Here is a 19,578-nt window from a genome sequence, read left to right as displayed (position 1 = left end):
TGCAAAATAAAATGTATGTACATTGAGCCTTATTCAGACCTGATCGCAGAAGCAAATTTTTACTCTAATGGCCAAAGCCACGTGCACTGCAGGTGGGGCAGATATAACATGTGCAGAGAGAGTAAGATTTGGGTGGGCTATGTTGTTTCTGTGCATGGTAAATACTGGCTGCTTTATTTTTACACTGCAATTTAGATTTCAGTTTGAACACACCACACCCAAAGCTAAATCTCTCTGCACATTATATCTGCCCCACCTGCAGTGCATATGGTTTTGCTGCTGCGATCAGTTCTGAATTAGGCTCATTTTAGTAAGGGCCAAGTCCAAAAGCACATAAACTTTGCGTGACCACTTCATCGTTGCTACCATTATAATTACAGTGACTTGCTTGGAAACATCTGATTTCTGTTTGTTGCACCAAAAAGTAACCTGATTTGTTTGTGTTCATGTGAAGACAAAAGAAGGGGGTCAGCTCCTGTTCCCCATCACTGAGGTAAGGGAAAATTATGAGAAAATGCATTTTATAATTCCCCCCATACATCAGTAATATGCTTATTTGACTATATAACGGAAAGCAAGCCCTATTTTTCCTGATAGATGTCTGTATGCATTTTGATTGGGTAGAGCACAGGTTCTCAAACTCGGTCCTCAGGACCCCACACGGTGCATGTTTTGCAGGTCTCCTCACAGAATCGCAAGTGAAATAATTAGCTCCACCTGTGGACCTTTTAAAATGTGTCAGTGAGTAATTAATACACCTGTGCACCTGCTGGGTTACCTGCAAAACATGCACTGTGTGGGGTCCTGAGGACCGAGTTTGAGAACCACTGGGGTAGAGTGAAAAATTTAAGTTATTCTCTACAAAGCCAATTCATTTTGTTGACCTTGTTGTGCAATTGCAGTAGCAAAATGGACAATAAATGAATATAAAGAGGATAGTGGAGGATAGATATTACATATGCATTTCTAACATTTATCTTCACAGTAACAATAACACACATTTTTTCAGGAATATAAGAGTCAATTATTGTCTTTTCTGCGTTAAATCACTTCTGTGATTTATATTATGTGTATGCTGAAAAAAAGTAGGTAAAATTAATAAAATCAAAACAAATACAGTAGCAGATAATGGCCCCTCCAAAGTTGCTGTTTTTGTATTTACTAAAAGCCCTGCAAAAACCAACAAAACTGGGAATGGCATCTGTCACGCCTGGCTCCTTTTATTACTTTATCTAAGAGATTAGACCAGGCATGTCCAAACTGCGGCCCTCCAGCTGTTGTGAAACTACATATCCCAGCATGCCCTGACACAGTTTTGCTGTCATAGAATGCTAAAGCTGTGTCAGGGCATGCTGGGATGTGTAGTTTCACAACAGCTGGAGGGCCGCAGTTTGGACATGCCTGGATTAGACCATAGAATCTGAAACATAAACTTTGATAGCAGGTAAGAACCACTTGGCCTATCTAGTTTGGATAGATAGATAGACAGACAGACAGACAGACAGACAGACAGACAGACATTATTAGCAGTTATTTGTATGGCACCATAAGGGGTCCAAAGTGCCTTACAAAGTACATAAATAGAAATATTTTGAACAAAACAAGAAAAAAGTGACTAAAGGTGCATACACACGTAGAGATTTTAACTATGAGAGATTTTGACTGAGTGTTTTTTCTTGAACTGGCGGTAGGAGATTTTGACTAACTTTTCCAGCGATTTTGGCTATGGGCGATTTTGGCTAACTCATTTAAGCCAGGGGATGCTTTTTCTTTTCCAGCGACCTAAACAAAATTGACTTGCCTGCACAGTCTATTTTTAGCAGCGATAGCGACCTGGCGGGGACGCGCATCGCGATCGCTGGCTGTGTACGCACAGAGCAATATGCACTAACTTTCTGAGCGATTTTGACTATATAGTCAAAATCTCTCAGCTATATCGCTCCGTGTGTATGGACCTTAACAGTACAGAACATTGCAGGACCAGAATATGGTTTATAAACATTGCTGCATCAGCAATCATAATACTCAAATACGCTGTAGTGTGGCAGAACCCAAGGGCTACATGTTGTTGCAGGAACTGGAGGGGATGGTGGTGTAAGTAAGGGAAGGAAGAGCACATGAGAGAAGAGAGCCCTGCTTGTGAGAGCTTACAGTCAAAAGGGGAGCGCACACAGACAAGGGAGAAAGAGGGGAGAGACGGTGAGCAATGAGCATGAAGCATTGGGCTAGTGGTGAAAGCTGGAAGGCTTTAATGAAGTGGGTCTTGAGAGCCTGTTTCAAGCAGTGAGAGAAAGGATGGAGAACGTTCCAGAGGTAGGGAGCAGTATGGGCAAAATCTTGGAGGCAGGAGAAGCAGAAAGTCAATCAGTTGGGTGGAGGTGGCATTTATTTGTGGAGTAAAGTGGGTGGGCAGGAGTGTGAAAGGAAAGATAATATCAGAGATGTAAATAGTAGAGGGTAGGGTGCGGGCTTTGTAACCACTCTTGATGGTGATAACGATGGTATGGAGAGCATAGAGTCCCTGAGACAGGTAGGAGCCACAGTACTGAGAAGGCAGGGTTCCACTGAGTAGCAGTCAGACCAACCAGAATTACTAATAATGAGGGGATGGAAACACACACACATGTAAAGACTGGTGCAGAGTTGGACACCAGTTGCCAATAACTGCACATGCATTGGACACACAGAAGTAAATATGGATATTTGCCAGAATGCGGAGTCATAATCATCTACCCCTACACTTGGTTTCATAGCCATCGTCATTATTAGTGCAGCCTTCCCCCTGCCCTATCCTTGGTTGAAGAGATGCATCTGAAATGAGATGGATCTCTGCATGTACAAATGAGCATAACCCACAATTTCATCTATACATCCTCAACAAGGCCTCACTAAACTTTGCCTACATTTGAATGCCCAATGCCACTGAGTTATCTCCAGCTGCAAGTGCAGATGTGACAAGAGTTAGAAAGACAGTGAATTCAGAATCAGAATCAGAATCAGCTTTATTGGCCAGGTGTACTCACGTACACTAGGAATTCTTTGTGGTACAATGCATCGCCAAGCAGCAACATGGAGGAAAAACGTAGCATACATTACAAACATTACACATATGAGTTCATACTGCACATATGCAACTGTACAGTAGACATATTATACATTTAAGACTAAAAACTAAGGCTGCTTGGCAGAGCAGCACCGAGGCAGCCATCCGCGGCGCCAACTAGAACTCACACAATGCACATAATACAGAAGATTTAAGTATTACATCAAAAGATAAACCACACAGACAAAGACACAGAAAGAATAATGCAGGATTGGTGTAAGCATTTTGAGTAATAACCTCCAGGGGTTGTGTATTCCACCCTCACAAGGCACCAGGTGCGGCAGCCATCTTAGGCGCACTGCATAGGATTACCCAGGGTGGAATAGTCCACCCCTAGAAGAGAACACAAAATGGGGAGATTGCAGAGTCCTTAAGTTCAGAGTAGGGTTCCAATAAAAACATCAGGTCCAAGCATTTTTCATCCCATCCACAAGCGCACCAGATAAGGCAGCCATGTTGGGCGCACTACAAGGTTACACAGTGGGAGATGAGCCATATAGGGGCCAAATGCATGTATGGGAGAACTGACACGGTGTAGGAGTATGCTATACCCTGCATGGAAAGATCCAAATGCAGCACACCCCGCCCACGGAGGAACCATCCGAGGCAGCCATGTGGGGCGCACTGCGTAGTTTACTGCTGGCAGGGTGTGCAACCAATGGAGGTACACATTACAGGAATAGCACACAGTGGGGTGGAAGTACCGTGTAAGAAGAGAGAGAAGAGAAAGACACATTTGCAGGAAAACTGTACTAACATTATTTGTGAAAAAGATAAAATGTCCTGGTCTCATGAGAGCAGTGCGGGTGGGTGTGAGAATGTGGGGTGCACACTAATGTCCAATGGAACTGACCCAGCAAATTCACCACTGTAGACGCGTGCACTCAGATAAGGAGATTAAGCAGTGTGAAAACACACAAGTTCCATCTGCAAAACTGACTTGCATGCAATCTGCATTGGCCTCATAAAGCATAACTGTAATAGGCTACAAGTTAGAGGCTGTGTCACACATTGACAGCATTCTGGTGTCTTTTCAGCTTCTTGTGATAAAATATGTAAATAATTTAAAGGAAAGAAACTTTGGATCCCATTACTGGATAACCTAAAGGTGTAAGAATGACAGCAATAGTTTTTGTACTGCCTGTGTATTTGTTAATGAGTTTTTCTGTCATTGCAAAACAACTGATATCTGTCTTAGGGGTACATTTACTAAGCAGTGATAAGAGTGGAGAAGTGAGCCAGTGGAGATATTTCCCCATCAACCAATCAGCAGCTCTGTATCATTTTATAGTATGCAAATTATAAATATTACTTCAGTGCTGATTGGTTGCCATGGGCAACTTCTCCACTGGCTCACTTCTCCGCTCTTATCACTGCTTAGTAAATGTACCCCTTAGCCTACTGTTTTGTTCATATGTTTGTAAATCCAGTCATAAGGATACAGAGACATGTGAGTTCACTGCTGTGCTGTTTTATTCCATCACCAACTCCAGACACACTGCACACTGGACCACCCACTTCCCAGCATCCCCCTGGTCCCAGGGACCATCACTGAAGATTCAGGCTTACACATATTAGTAAGGGAGTGTCTACAAATATTAAGCATTCTAATACACTAACATCACACCTACCTCTTTATTGGGGTGGCTCGGAGGTAGCTGTAGTTGCAGTAGCAGCCACTACTGTCGCAGCCACTACTGATTCTTTATTTAATGCCGCGGCCGATGGGCATGCAGTTGAGACCCCACTGGCTGCGGCGCGAATACGCCAATGTGTGTATACACACTATCAGCGTACCATCGGCTGCACTATTGGACATTGCACCTGCCCATGGCATTTACTACAGAATAGCTATAGAACCATGATAAAGGTGTCAGTGGAACTGCCTCTTTAGCTGCAATCACTGACACAGACATTCCTGTGTGTTAGCCCCCCCCCCCCCCCCCCCCCCCCCATCCCCGGTTAAAATCCAGAAACACCCATTGAAGCTGCTTGGATCTCCATGCAATTGTGATCTGCATCACCAGCCATTACCATAAGGGTGGATGTTTAGTGAGTCTCGGATTCATGCACATGGGGAAAACTTTGGATGCTTGCGCCCAATGGTTTCTATGTGTCCGCCTCAGAATCCCCGCCTATTGGTCCAGCCCTAATCATACAGAAGCCAACCCCAGATAAAGAATCTTCTTTCTCACCTGGAAGAAGTTTACTTGTTACACTGGGGTGTGAGTCCTTATTGTAATTCATTGACGTGTAGGCAAATGGTAAATGATGGGGCACTCAATGGCAATGTCATTTTCTGGTTATTTGTCCCATGAGACATTATATGGACTTTCAAGTGGCTAAATTATCATTACTCTTAGTAGAATACAATACAGTGCCATAGCTGGTCATTTCAGTACCATTGAATATTGAGTTCCAATTTATCAATATTTTGTCACATTATCGAAACAATATTGTGTCAGTGCTCAATACATTGATTCTATCAAGGAGCCCAGAAACAAACCATTCATATAGCAGCATATTAGCTGATATTAATCTTAGAGAAGCCGGTTTCATGATGTTATCGATATTCAAATATATCAATCTGTTTCTAAGGATTATTGGCATGCTGTTATCAATAGTGTATCAGGGGCAGATGTATTAAGCCTGGAGAAGTGATAAACCAGTGATAAGTACAAGGTGATAACGCATTAGCCAATCAGCTCCAATATGTAAATTGGTAGTTAGGAGCTTATTGGCTGGTGCGTTATCATGTTGTACTTATCACTGCTTTATCTCCGCTTTATCACTTCTCCAGGCTTAATACATTTGCCCCTCGGTCCAATGTATTAGTGCGTTGCCTGCAATTGTCCATCCAACAACACAACTTTTACCACCCCTAAAGGTTCCGGACACATGTTCTCTCCAGACTTACATTTCTTCTCAGCTACTGTTCCATCCAGCACCCTCTGTGCAGCATTAGAGGGAGCAGACAGTCAGGAGCCTCTTCTCTAATAGGTGCTGTTGGGGCAAGCAGCGAGCAGCCAAGCTGCCCCTTGGCATTAGCTCAGCAGCAGCTATTCCTTGGCTTAGCCCGTGGTATGGTACACAGGTACACTTAGAATATCTTTTGACCAAAACATTCTTACAATATTTAGGAACCCAGAGTTCGAACTTTACAAACCTCATATTTATAAAAAAAAAGTCCCTGTAGTTCTAATTAATTTTACCTGTAATACTTAAATACATTGGGCCAGATGTACTAAGCTTGAAAAGTGATAAATATCACTGTGATAAAGCACCAGCCAATCGGCTCCTAACTGTCATTTTTCAAACACAGCCTGTGACATGGCAGTCAGGAGCCGATTGGCTGGTGCTTTATCACCGTGATATTTATCACTTTTCAGGCTTAGTACATCTCCCCCATTAATTCATATAGGGAGCTACACTACACACAGAGCAAAATATCTTACACAGAGAACATCTGCGCAAGTAAACACAATTAAGCAGCATGTGTTGTGTACGGAGTAGATACAGTAGAAATGACCTTCTGTTGTAATCACCATGAAAATGTCACACAATGAAAGCCTTAGCCCTGTGCCCTCAGCAGGAGCCAGGCAGATTCTGCTAATAATGTCTCAATGTATTACCTGCAGTACACACTTTGGCTCAGACTAGAAACCACAATTATTGTGCCTGGTGCACAGCAAGCTACAGTAGATGCTGTTAGGATACAGCAATCTGAGTTTATAACCATATAACCTTTAACTCGTTGTGCACTATTTCTGCCATCATAAGTCAGTGTTAAGTAATTATGTAGTATAGATAGTTACAAGTCTTTACCTGTATAATTTAATAATGGGTATTTTTCACACCTCTTTGTGGCAGTGTTAATTTTGTTGACGAAAATTTTTACTTAAAGTATTCGGCAACTACAGTTTATTTCAGGACCAAAGTTAGACTAAAATGAAAGCTGAGATCCACTGACTAAGGGGCTCATTCAAACCTGATCGGTGCTGTGCGTGTTCGCACAGCAGCGATCAGGCCTGAACTGCGCATGCGCCAGCCCTGCAGTGCGCCGGCGCATGGCAGACAGCCGACGGAAGTCTTAGCCCTGCGATCGCCTCTGCCTGATTGGCAGGCAGAGGTGGTCGCTGGATGGGAAAGGGCGGGCCGGCGGCATTTAGCTGCCATTTAGAGGGCCCGGTCCGGCCAATGCAGGCGGACCGGGGGGGGGGCACGGCAGCTGTGTGATGTCACACGCCGCCGCTGCGACCCAGGCTGCAACGGGTAGCTTCCTGCCAGGGCACAGGAGCTGCACTGGAAGGGAGCTACTCTTCCACTAAAAAAGCATCGCCACTGTGCAATGCTTTTTTACTTGTTCGGGGGGAGTCGGTCCTGAAATGCGGGGCGGACTAGCCCTGTGCTGGGAAGCTGATCGTAGATGTGCTAAATTTAGTACATCTACGATCAGGTCTGAATCACCCCCTAAATCGTAACTAAAACAAAGTTAAAAAAAAAAAAAAAGAAGCAACTAAGAATAAAACTAAATTTAAACTCTGTTTCAAAATGAACACTGGAATCAAGGTTTTACATCTATAAAGAACAATTATGTGTTCCAGATATTTGCAGAAAATAAATATGACCTGCTGTGAATGAAACAGGATTGTGTATTGCACTTGTTTGTTCTAACAAACCTAAGGCATTAATTTGTATATGATATATGGGAGCACTATGGTAAGTCCGACTCAGGGGGTTATTCAGGTCGCATTGCTATCGCATTTATTTAGAGTTGCATGATGCAGAAATTATTTGGATATGATAAAACATTTAGACATAAGGGTTTATAAAAATCAAATAGGAGTTTGCCAGGGGCCTCCAAGCATCTAGTTACACCCAGTAGCGGCTCTTGCCATGGGCAAGCAGGACTTTTGCCCGGCGCGCCGCTGTCCCAGGGGTGCCGCCGCCGTGGCAAGAGCCACTACTAACTAGGATGGCGCTGGCGGTGGTTATGAAAAGGTCCTCTCCGCGAAGGGACTCTAGACGCGCAGTGAGGTAACATCTAGTTTCCCTTCGCGGAGAGGACCTTTCTGTGCGGCGCTGTGGGAGAGACGTCATAGATCAGAGGAGCGGCGCCGGCGGCGGAGATGGACTGCAGTGGCCGGGAAGCAGGAATGGGGCTAGTAAGTATTTTTTATTTCTTTTATTTTTTATTTCTTTACTAGGGGCACAGCTACTGGTGGGCACACTAAGGGGGGCACAACTACTTGGGCCACAATTAATGGGGGCACAGCTCCAGGGTGCACAACTACTGGGGGCACAGCTGCAGGGGGCATAACAGCTACTGGGGGCACAGCTGCAGGGGGCACAACAGCTGCAGGGTGCACAACTACTGGGGGCACAGCTGCAGGGGGCATAACAGCTACTGGGGGCACAGCTGCAGGGGGCACTACAGCTGCAGGGTACACAACAGCTACTCTACAGGGTGCACAACTCTACAGGGGGCAAAACTACAGGGAGCAAAACTGACCATGCCCCTTTCCTATGAAGCCACGCCCCCATTTTTGTACGCGCGCCTGCGGCGCACGCTAACCCTGTTTCACCGTCGGGGAAGGGGAGGGGGGTTTGCGCCAAAGGAAACTTTCGCCCTGGGCGCCACAAGGTCTAGAACCGGCCCTGGTTACACCACTGTTCTTTTCACTGCTTTGTGCATCTTTATTTTTACACCAAGATAGATTTCAGGGGGGTGGTAGTCATGTGACCGCCGGTCGGCTGACCGACAGTCACATGACCTCCTCCGTGAGCCCGACGGCTCACTATCCCGATGGTCGGCATGCCGACCAACAGGGACTATTTCCACTCGTGGGTGTCCACGACACCCATAGAGTGGGAATAGAACCCGTGGCGACCGCAGGTCGCCACCGAGCCCACAGCGTGGTGAGCGCAGCGAGCCCGCAAGGGGCTTGCTGCACTCGCCCCTCCCCGCCGGGATCCCGGCGTCGGTATGCTGCCGGGATCCCGGCGTCGGTAAGGTGACCGGCGGTCAGGAGACCGCCGGTCACCCGTACTACACCCATTTCAGGGCCGTATTAATCAATGGCCAGGCCCCTAGACTTTCAGGAATTTCAAGCCCCTCTGGCACCTCAGTCTTTCACCCCACTACAGGTGATGTTTGGGAAGCAGAGCTCATGCATTCAGTTACACTTCCTGTATTCATATGGACACTGGTACCCAGTTGAAATAAATTTTGCTAAACTTCTTTTCTCACAGCGCTACCGTTCGTCCTTTACTTTTCTCTTTTGAAATCCTGACTTGTGCTTTTACATGTTGGCAGCTATTTGTTCTTTCTAAAAATGTATAATAGTAACTGTTTTGGCTGGTCCAGTGGCCCGTGGGACTGTTCGAGCACATACGATCAAGGTCACGACTAGACTGTATTCCTCATGGAGGTGTAATAAGGCAGGAGGAGGCGGCATGATGTCACTATCCTGATGCCAGTGCGCTGAGAGCCATGTAATGTGGCATAATCTGACAAGCTCATTGTAATATGGTATAATATGAAATTGATGACAATATAATGTTACATAATATGAACTTGTGCACTGTAATGTGGCACAATATAAAGTGGATGCACTGAAGTGTGATATTATATGACCTGGGAAAACTATAATGTGGCATAATTTGAACTGGAGGGCACTGTAATGTGGTACAATATGAAGTGGAGGCACTGTAATGTGGTACAATATGAAGTGGAGGCACTGTAATGTGGTACAATATGAAGTGGGGGCACTGTAATGTGGTACAATATGAAGTGGAGGCACTGTAATGTGGTACAATATGAAGTGGAGGCACTGTAATGTTGTACAATATGAAGTGGAGGCACTGTAATGTGGTACAATATGAAGTGGAGGCACTGTAATGTTGTACAATATGAAGTGGAGGCACTGTAATGTGGTACAATATGAAGTGGAGGGCACTGTAATGTACAATATGAAGTGGAGGCACTGTAATGTGGTACAATATGAAGTGGAGGCACTGTAATGTGGTACAATATGAAGTGGAGGCACTGTAATGTGGTACAATATGAAGTGGAGGCACTGTAATGTGGTACAATATGAAGTGGAGGCACTGTAATGTGGTACAATATGAAGTGGAGGCACTGTAATGCAGCATAATATGAATTCTGGACACGTGTGTATTGGAAGTAATGCATGACATAAGCACTTCCTCTCTTGTCAGCATTGCTCCTCTGGCTGTTTCAGCTGTGTGTGCCTCCTCCCGAGTATCTCCATGAGGCAGCAGCAGTAATAGAGCAAGTCCTAACTGCACTCCTGCAACGGGGGCAGACTCTGGGGCCTCCTCTAGGGCAGTCCCCCCATTACTCCCCACTAGATAAAGGCCAGTCAGCTTGAGTCCATTCTTACCGATATGATGGATTCTCTGCAATGGGGAACCTCTGAAGAAATGGATCCTCCCTGGGAAGATAATAACTTCAACTGGTATTCACTATTCATGTAGGTAATCACATGGTATGAAAGATGTCTATTTATATAGGAAAATAACCAATGCTGTTATCATACAACAAAGGTAATATGTTTTTTTTAGAACTGGTGTCTTACTGTGCACCAGCCTTTTCCTTCTAATCTTGAAAGTTGTCAAAAGTCTCCAGCCCCTTCTCCACTGCCTCTCATACAGTCTCATCCCACCACGTCTCTCCTGCTGCCTAAACTGCCCCCTCCCATCTTTGTCTCTCCATAGCCTCAGTTTGCCCCCCGTGTCTCTCCATAGACTCAGCTTCCTCCCCTATTTCTCTCCAGCAGTCTCAGCTCAACCCCCCCCCCCCTCTGGATTCTCTCCATAGCCTCAGCTCCCTCTATGTCTCTTCACAGCCTCATCTCACCCCTTGGTGTGTCTCTTGATAGTTTCAGGTCATCCCCTGTTCCTCTGCAGCAGCCTCAGTTACTCCTATGTCTCTCCATAGCCTCAGCTCCTGCCTCCTGTGTCTCTTCCGCAGCCTGCCTTACCTGGATTTTCTTGTTGCTCCTCTTTATGTCAGTGGCAATGGCTGGCTCCTCACTACACTATTCTTCAGATCACAGATGTCATGACATCATGTTATGGTTTTGCCAAGTTGCACAGTTACTTGCTCTTTTTTGTTTTACTCCCACATCAAAATCAAGTTCTCTATATCATATTTCTGATGGAAAAAACTGAGTATTCCTGAAACACAGATTGTGTTATGTGTCTGATTAGTTGTTTGGTGGTAAAACATAAAGCCATCAAACATCCCAGTCTGACTGTGGTCTCCGGCGGCAGCGTGTATCTTCTCATTGAGGCGCTGGTTCGTTAATCAGTCAGAGCTCGTGGACTGGCAGCCGCGGCTCCTGATAAGCTGCCAGTCCGTGAGCTCTGATTGGCTAACGAACCAGCACTCAATGAAAAGATACACGCCGCAGACCAGAGTCTGACTGAGCAGCGCTGAGGGGCCGCGCTGCGCTCTCCTCTCCTTAGTTGACACAGCAGCAGCGGGTGAGCAGCAGGGGGGAGGGAGGGGAGGGGGAGGTTCGGTATATTGACTGTGATTTCTGTCACTTTGGGGCATATCTGACACTGTGGGACATATGTATACCTGGCACTGTGGGACATATCTGGCACTGTGGGGCATATGTGTATCTGGCACTGTGGGGCATATGTGTATCTGGCACTGTGGGGCATATATGGCACTGTAGGAGCATATCTTGCACTGTGGGGGTATATCTGGCACTGTAGCAACATATCTGCCACTGTGGAGGCATATGTTTATCTGGCACTGCGGGGGCATATCTGGCACTAGTGGGCATATGTGTATCTGGCATTACTTGGGTCATATGTGTATCTGGCCCCCCATATGTCTATCACTCCCCCATTTTCATTGGCCACGCTCCATGTGGCATGTGGCCACACCCATTTTTTTTGGCGCACGCACACAGTGCCACTATGACATTTTTTTATACTTGCACCACTGGTGTTATCATGTGGTTTACTCCTGTATATTTGAAAGCACATGGACTTTGTTTATAAAATATTGGTTAACCACTTGCCTGGCATGGTTGCATCAGATGCGACCATGCCTTCAATTGCTTTATCTGACCTGCTCGCACAGGATGCGACCAGTCAGATAATCAGTGTTAGCAGTGGCGGGGAAGGGAAACTTCCCTCCACTGCTGCTGTCAGAGGGACCGGAAGGTCCCTCTGCCTCCCTGCACTCTCCCCCTGTGTCTGCCATGCTGCCGATCATTGGTGATCGGTCAGCACGGCAGGACCCCCCCCCCCCTCCAGTGGCTGCAGACAATAGCAGCCGCTGGAGAAGTGTAAATTAACCCCCTTCCCCCCCCCCCCAAGACCGCCCTGTGTACCTGGAGGCTGTCCCGGCTTTCAAAATGAAAGCCGCAATGTTTCCGATGTTCCGATGGTCGCAATGTTACCAATCGATGTTTCAATGCTTGGAAAAATATTTTTAAAAAGAAAAAATGTTTGTTCTTTTTTTTTTTTTACTAAAATCATTTTGGATAGGGTTAAATTCATGTTCTTCACTTAATTCACTCAGAAAAAAAAACCCCAACCATTTCGGAGTGGTTTTTGGCAAAATAATTCGTCAGTTAAGTGGTTAAAGATCAATCATAATAATACTTGCAATAATTACAGCTGATGACTGTTAGTTGTTACCTGCATATAACTAATAATAATGTTAGCACTATTTTATTAGCAGTGGTTGAATTATGACAAAACATGGAAATCACCTCTTAATTTAACCCACCTGTCCCCATCCTTTGTACAACAAATAATGAAGGACAGCATCTTACCTGATGTCAGGAAGTAAGCTCACACCTCGCCTCCCCAAACAGTAACCCACAATGAGCCATTTTTTTCTAATAAAGATACACTGAGCACTCTTCAAAAGTGTCATGATTCCAAGAAAGATAAACAGATTCTGTCTATTAGATAGAATTAGCACAACCTGAGAGGCCAGAGTGGAGTCTAACATACTGGTGGTTTTTACCAGGACTACCCTCTCCCCTTCCCCCCCAACCTCATCCAGGTAAGGGAATGTGGGCTTAGGATCATTGTCATTGTTCCTAGTGTGACAGGCTTGTGTCACTACTAGTGTGAGACTGGTCAGTAAGATGAGGTCTGGTACAAAAGAACATGGGTAAGTGCCAAGGCAGAAGCAAGCCAAGTACAGCCAAAATTAAAATAATTGATCACATGACTGCATGCATAAAAGGCAGGGAGTGCTGGTACAGGAAAGGAATGCTGATGTGTGGCATTGGTCATAGCCAGATTAAGAAGGAGGCACATGGCATACTGTCAGGGGGCCCCTCGGTCGGAGCACACTGACATCACTAGCTCTCCCTCTTGTGCAGCAGCAGAACCAGGCTGCCAGCATGTGAGCATGACAGTATGCGTTGCAGGCAGAAATACAGGAGTATCAGGTTTTATGACTTAACAATGGAGCTAGGAGAGATAGGAGGGTGGAGAGAGCTGTACGTGACCCAGGGATCCCAGCTTCTCTTCCTCCCTGCCTCCCCGTCTGGGTGTCAGGGTCCTGTGTAACCTTTTATCTAATTAGAGCATTTTGGTCTAAAGATAGAGACACACACATACACAGAGTCCTCCTGAGTCCTGTCCCAAGCAGTACAATACTACTGATATTCTTGCATGTGACCAGATAAATTATAGATTTTATTTTTCTAGGTGTATTTTAAGGTTACGTTGTCTTTGTTCCACTACATGAAAACATTATAATATAGTTGTCTCTTAATTAGGTGGAGCTAAACACTAAAGCATTATAAAACAATTAGTTTTAATCTAATATACACCATTGGTTTATATTTAATATACAGAATCCATACCTCCCAACGTGACCCATTCCAGGAGGGACAAAATGCTCAGTACCTGGACTTCCCTCAATTAAATAGTTCAACACAGGTGACACAATAATATATTAAGGGGGAAGTGCAGGTAGAGAGCATTTTGTCCCTCCTGGAATTGGTCATGTTGGAAGGTATGCACAATCTAATATACAACCCCCTTCACCCGGGCCCCCGTCTTAAGCACACTGGGCCCCCAAGGCTTAATCTGCCCCTGCATATGTGACAAGGATGCTGTGAACAGGAAGAGTACACAGACCTCTGGTGCACAACCGCACTGTCCATTGTAGCATACCCACAAAGGAAATGAGTGGTCTCAAACGTAATCTGGCTCTAAATTTACTGTTTATCTATAGGAAACACAGATTATAGTAAGGGGCAGTGATTTTTTTAAACAGCGGACAATCCAATTAGTTGTGTAAAGAAGAATTACTTATAAGGATAATAGTTGGTATCATTTTTGCAACAGTGCTGCAACTGCCCCTATAACAAACTGTTTTGTAGTTGAAGTATATTTCATTAGTTTATGTTTAGCGTTTAGATATTTTTATTGCTACCATCACAATTAAATATAGATGTATACTGTAGCTTATATTTTATTTTCAATAAAATATAGTAAATATTTTAATATTTTTTAGTTGACAATATTATTTGAATCATTCCTATGAGATTTAAGATTTTCACAATTCTGAGTAAAGTTTTATAATTTGTGGGCATATTGTATAAGCTACAACTCTACTTGCCAAACACATGATTTTACTTTGCCCCTATATATATGTGATTGTGTAGTGTGGCAAGGAAATGTACAGTAAATGATCTGTAAACCTGGACATGGCATATTTTGTAGTTTATATGATACATAAATGAGGGTAAAAAGTTTATTAAGAATAAAATGTAAAAAATGTATATTAGTTTTATATACAAGAACAAGCTGTATTACATTAATAATAACTATTTGATTAGCAGTGATTGAATTGTCCTCAAAGTGGCTGTGTATGTCTGATACCGCGGATGCCTGATTTTGGTACCTTATGCTAAAGCACTTGCACCAGCCCCATGTTAGTGCTAGAGATCTGACAGAAATGGGCATCCCTTCGCCATGCGCACGACTCGGAATAGCACAGAGCTCAATACACGCCCAGAACACTCGCATTGTTTCAAAAATACACAAATTTGCATCTGCGCACATGCTAAAACTCGCTAATTGCCTCCATGAAGAGATCTGTCCAACTCAGCATTAGCCCCTTGGATCCTACATTTATGTACAAATGGATTCATAGAAATACAGTGCATGCGGAAAGTATTCACAGCACTTCACTTTTTTCATTTTTTTTTTGTTACAGCCTTATTCCAAAATGAAATAAATAAAATTTTCCCTCAAAATTCTACACACAATACCCCATAATGACAGCGTGAAAAAAGTTTTTGTTAGATTTTTGCAAATGTATTAAATATAAAACACTAGGAAATCACATGTACATAAGTATTCACACCCATTGCCATGATGCTCAGAATTGAGCTCAGGTGCATCCTGTTTCCACTGATCATCCTTGAGATGTTCCTACAGCTTAATTGGAGTCCACCTGTGGTAAATTCAGTTGATTGGACATGATTTAAAAAGGCACACACCTGTCTACAGTATATAAGGTCCCACACTTGACAGTGCATGTCTAAGCACAAACCAAGCATGAAGTCAAAGGAATTGTCTGTAGACCTCAGAGACAGGATTGTCTCGAGACACAAATCTGGGGCAGGGTACAGAAAAATATCTGCTGCTTTGAAGGTCCTAATAAGCACAGTGGCCTCCATCATCCATAAATGGAAGAAGTTCGGAACCACCTGGACGCTTCCTAGAGCTGGCCAGCCGTCTAAACTGAGCAATCGGGGGAGAAGGGCCCTAGTCAGGGAGGTGACCAAGAACCCGATGGTCACTCTGTCAGAACTACAGTAGTCCTCTGTGGAGAGAGGAGAACCTTCCAGAAGGACAACCATCTCTGCAGCAATCCACCAATCAGGCCTGTATGGTAGAGTGGCCAGACGGAAGCCACTCCTTACTAAAAGGCACATGGCAGCTCGCCTTGAGTATGCCAAAATAAATGTGAAAAAAACAAATCACAAAAAAACCTGTTTTCACTTTGTGATTAGGGGGTAATTTGTGTAGAATTTTGAGGGGAAAAATTAATTGATTCCATTTTGGAACAAGGCTGTAACATAACAAAATGTGGAAAAAATTGAAGCGCTATGAATACTTTCTGGATGCACTGTATATGCTATTGATCCAAAATATCCTCTTCCTGCAGGTGGTCTATACATTACTCATAGTGACTACCTTGTTATGTCTTTATCAGAAGATGGATATCTTAGCCTTCTATGTGTTCTACCATTACAGCCATTTATCACAGATGATATAGAGAAATCAGTGGCAATACTCTCTGACCTTATTCCTTCCTAGTTACAGTAGGCACTGCTTCCACACATTTATTTCTCATTGAAATGCATCTAGACAGGGATACAATATTTTTTAATGACCACAATTACCTTAGTCTGGCTAACGATAGAGAACCTCTCTAGTGCCAGACTGAACATAATGAAATGATGGCAGTGCACTAACGATCTGGTGTAACATGTTCTGCAGATGATGAATAACAGGCTGTGCTCTACATCTCATATACTGTATAGTAAGTTCCGGCGCATGCAGCCAATTGAAAGCAAGAGAACGTTGCATTAACTGCTGCCTTTCAGTGATTAGTGATACCTATTAAAATGCAATTTCTCTGCATGCTGATAATTTTTCATCCAGATAGATCGATAAAAACAGCACATGCTGTGCCCAGCCAAACCACAATGGGCACTCCGGTGCCCTACTCTAAGCAGTCACAAAGTCGTTTGGCATGGCAGAGGTTAAACTGCAAATGAGCAAGAGGAATAGTAGGGGAGAGATCCTGTCCCTGCACATTCAGACAATAAGGGAGCAAACAGCTCATGACAGACGTGCCACATGCTCCCGGGCTCTGATGCTCATGCGCAGACTGCCCTGGTACCATTCATGCAGCTCTGTCGCTCCCCCCGCCAGCTGCAAGCTCCGTCCCTATTTCCTTTCCTGCATGTTTGACAAATGCAATCAGAAAGAGAAGAGCGAGATATACAGAGCGAGGGAGGGGGAAGCAGGAGGTGGGGAGATCTTACTGCCCTCCTATAATCATAATTCCCCTCTAGCCAGAACTGCTGCTCCCAGTAGACATAGAGAGGAAGAATTGGAGGGGATTCACCTTTGGACGGTGCCGGTTTATCACGGATACTAGGAATGAATAAGAAAGTCAACTGATGATAATGTTTCACTTCCAGAACAGCATAACTCTCTCCTGGTGAAAGCACCGGCACCTCTCTGTGCTAACTCCACCTGATACAACAAGAGGTAATGATGGGCTGCTTTCATGGTGGGGGGTAGGGGGGATGGGGTGAGGGGGAGGCAATGGGCACTGTGCATTGATAACGGGATAGAGCGGATGATTGGAGTAATAGGTGAATTGGCTCCTTACCAAGCGTTTTATTCCTAGGAACAAGGCAGGGTATGCATTACCACTGCCATATGTTAGCTCAGAGGGACCCAGCAGCTCACAAGGAGTCTGGAGGTCGTCATGAGCGATGTCCTTGGTGCTGATGGACTCCTCCGGCGTCCTTGGTGCTGAAACGTCTCCTCGGCTGTCCATGGTACTGATATTTCTCCGCCGCTCTCCATGGTGCTGAAGATCTGGCTCACCTAACCATAATGTATGTCCCTGCCCTTTCTGCCAATGCAGATGCTGCCTGACTAAGATACCTGGCTAGGCAACCTGCTGGTGAGGCTACCTGCCCTGGTTAATACTATATATATATATATATATATATATATATATATATATATATATATATATATATTCTATCCAATGGTATACATAATAGTATTATAGTATTCTTAATTCATACTGTGATGGTTTCCCACTTGTGAACCCAACTACAATGCTGGATAAAATCCCCTGTATACCAGAAAACAATCACTTTCAAGTCAACTGAACACTGTGATGTATTGTTGCAATGTTTCTAACTGAAGATGAACTTTTCACTTTCATTGATTCATTGACCAGCCTTCTCAAATATATTCTTTCATTTTGCTGCTTGACTATTTTTTTATTGTATAAATTAGTTTTGATTGTAGCTGACTGTAGTGTTTAAGTAAGCATAGTGCATATATTTATTACATATACTATGCTGTATATATGGTTTTCTTCAAATAATTAAAAACAAAATAAATGAATAAATGTATATGGATGCTTGTAATAAAAGAGACATGCAGTTACTATACATGTGCATTAAAGTAATAGCTTGCAGATTTATTTGTGCTTACTTGGTTATTTGTTTTTCTGAATCAATGCTTTTTTTCCACCAAGCCTTAAAATATGTATGAAGAAATAATTAGAATGTAATCTCAGTGCGTTTATGCTGTCATTTTAGCATTCTAAGTATAGTAAATGAAGCAATACACCAGATCTGACAGTAGCCCAAGAAAACACAGGATAAAATAATGGTAATTGTGATAATTCTGTAGATTGTTGATTGAGTTATTACTTGTGTGAGCCAATTCAATAGATTTCTGGGGACCAGAAATAAATGTATGTGTAGAGGGAACATATTGCCATCCACTGTCCTATGGATCAGAATGTCTCCAAACACATTGATTAATTTCTCTTACATCATTAATCAAAGAGATGGGAAATTCTGCTGTGAAGTTTGATTTATAAACATATAGGATTCATAGTAATACAAACAGACTAAAACATGAGGCTGAGAGAACAAGAGGCAGGCGGAAAGCCAAATGTAACATAACAAATGTACAATGGGTAGGATAGACATAAAGAAGCCTTGGGTATTTAAGAACAAATAGTAGCTGAGGGTTTACAACTGTTTGCAGTGGTGCAGGCTATGTAGAGCTAATGGATGTCATCTGCTTATACATGAAGTGTTATGGTTATTGGCTGGGCTCAGCTGTATATATGACATTAATTGATACAGTCATAACATTTAACACAGCTTAAAGTGTTTGCTATAATAGGTCAAACAAGATAGTACGTAGGAGTTTAATTGGTTTGCCTATATGTATATGCATTATCCAGGCCCCTTTGTAATCACTGATTTCTATGGGCCATGCAGGAAGAATGACATTGATGTGATGATGGCCAGATCACACATACTGGGGAGTATTTATGGAAATGTAGTGACTGGTGTAGAACAGAAGTCTTATTTAATAATGACGTATCTGTGTATGTAGAATTAAATCATTCCAGATTTTCTTTAAGACTTGTCCAAAATGTGTAAAACAATCACGTTGCTGCCTTTAAGTGTGTAATGCATTTAAAGGTAAAATGTCTATGATCATAGAATTCACTGATCTCTATGGCAATCACAGCCGTGTTGGACATATCAGAAGCAGCGCACGCTGCTTCCTATGTGTGTCCAGCACTGTAAAGTCTACTGAGGATGTGTTTACCACAAAGAGCAATGATCCATGTAATTACAGCCATTCAACATTTGGCAAATCCAGATAAC

At 43.7% G+C, this 19,578-nt stretch overlaps 1 protein-coding gene across 1 annotated transcript in view; it reads left to right on the top strand.

The window, feature by feature from the left end:
• The first annotated feature begins 16,971 nt into the window (after positions 1-16,971).
• Positions 16,972-19,578, top strand: part of SLC35G2 (solute carrier family 35 member G2) — a 90,144-nt gene continuing 87,537 nt past the window's right edge. The window contains exon 1 of the mRNA XM_063915507.1: positions 16,972-17,410. The gene's annotated coding sequence lies outside the window, so the exon portion shown is untranslated. The remainder of the gene's footprint in view (positions 17,411-19,578) is intronic.

This window comes from Pseudophryne corroboree, chromosome 4, assembly GCF_028390025.1.
Source record: "Pseudophryne corroboree isolate aPseCor3 chromosome 4, aPseCor3.hap2, whole genome shotgun sequence".
Taxonomy (NCBI): Eukaryota; Metazoa; Chordata; class Amphibia; order Anura; family Myobatrachidae; genus Pseudophryne; species Pseudophryne corroboree.
Note: the sequence above shows the minus strand (reverse complement) of the source record. Positions and strands in the feature narration are given on the sequence as shown.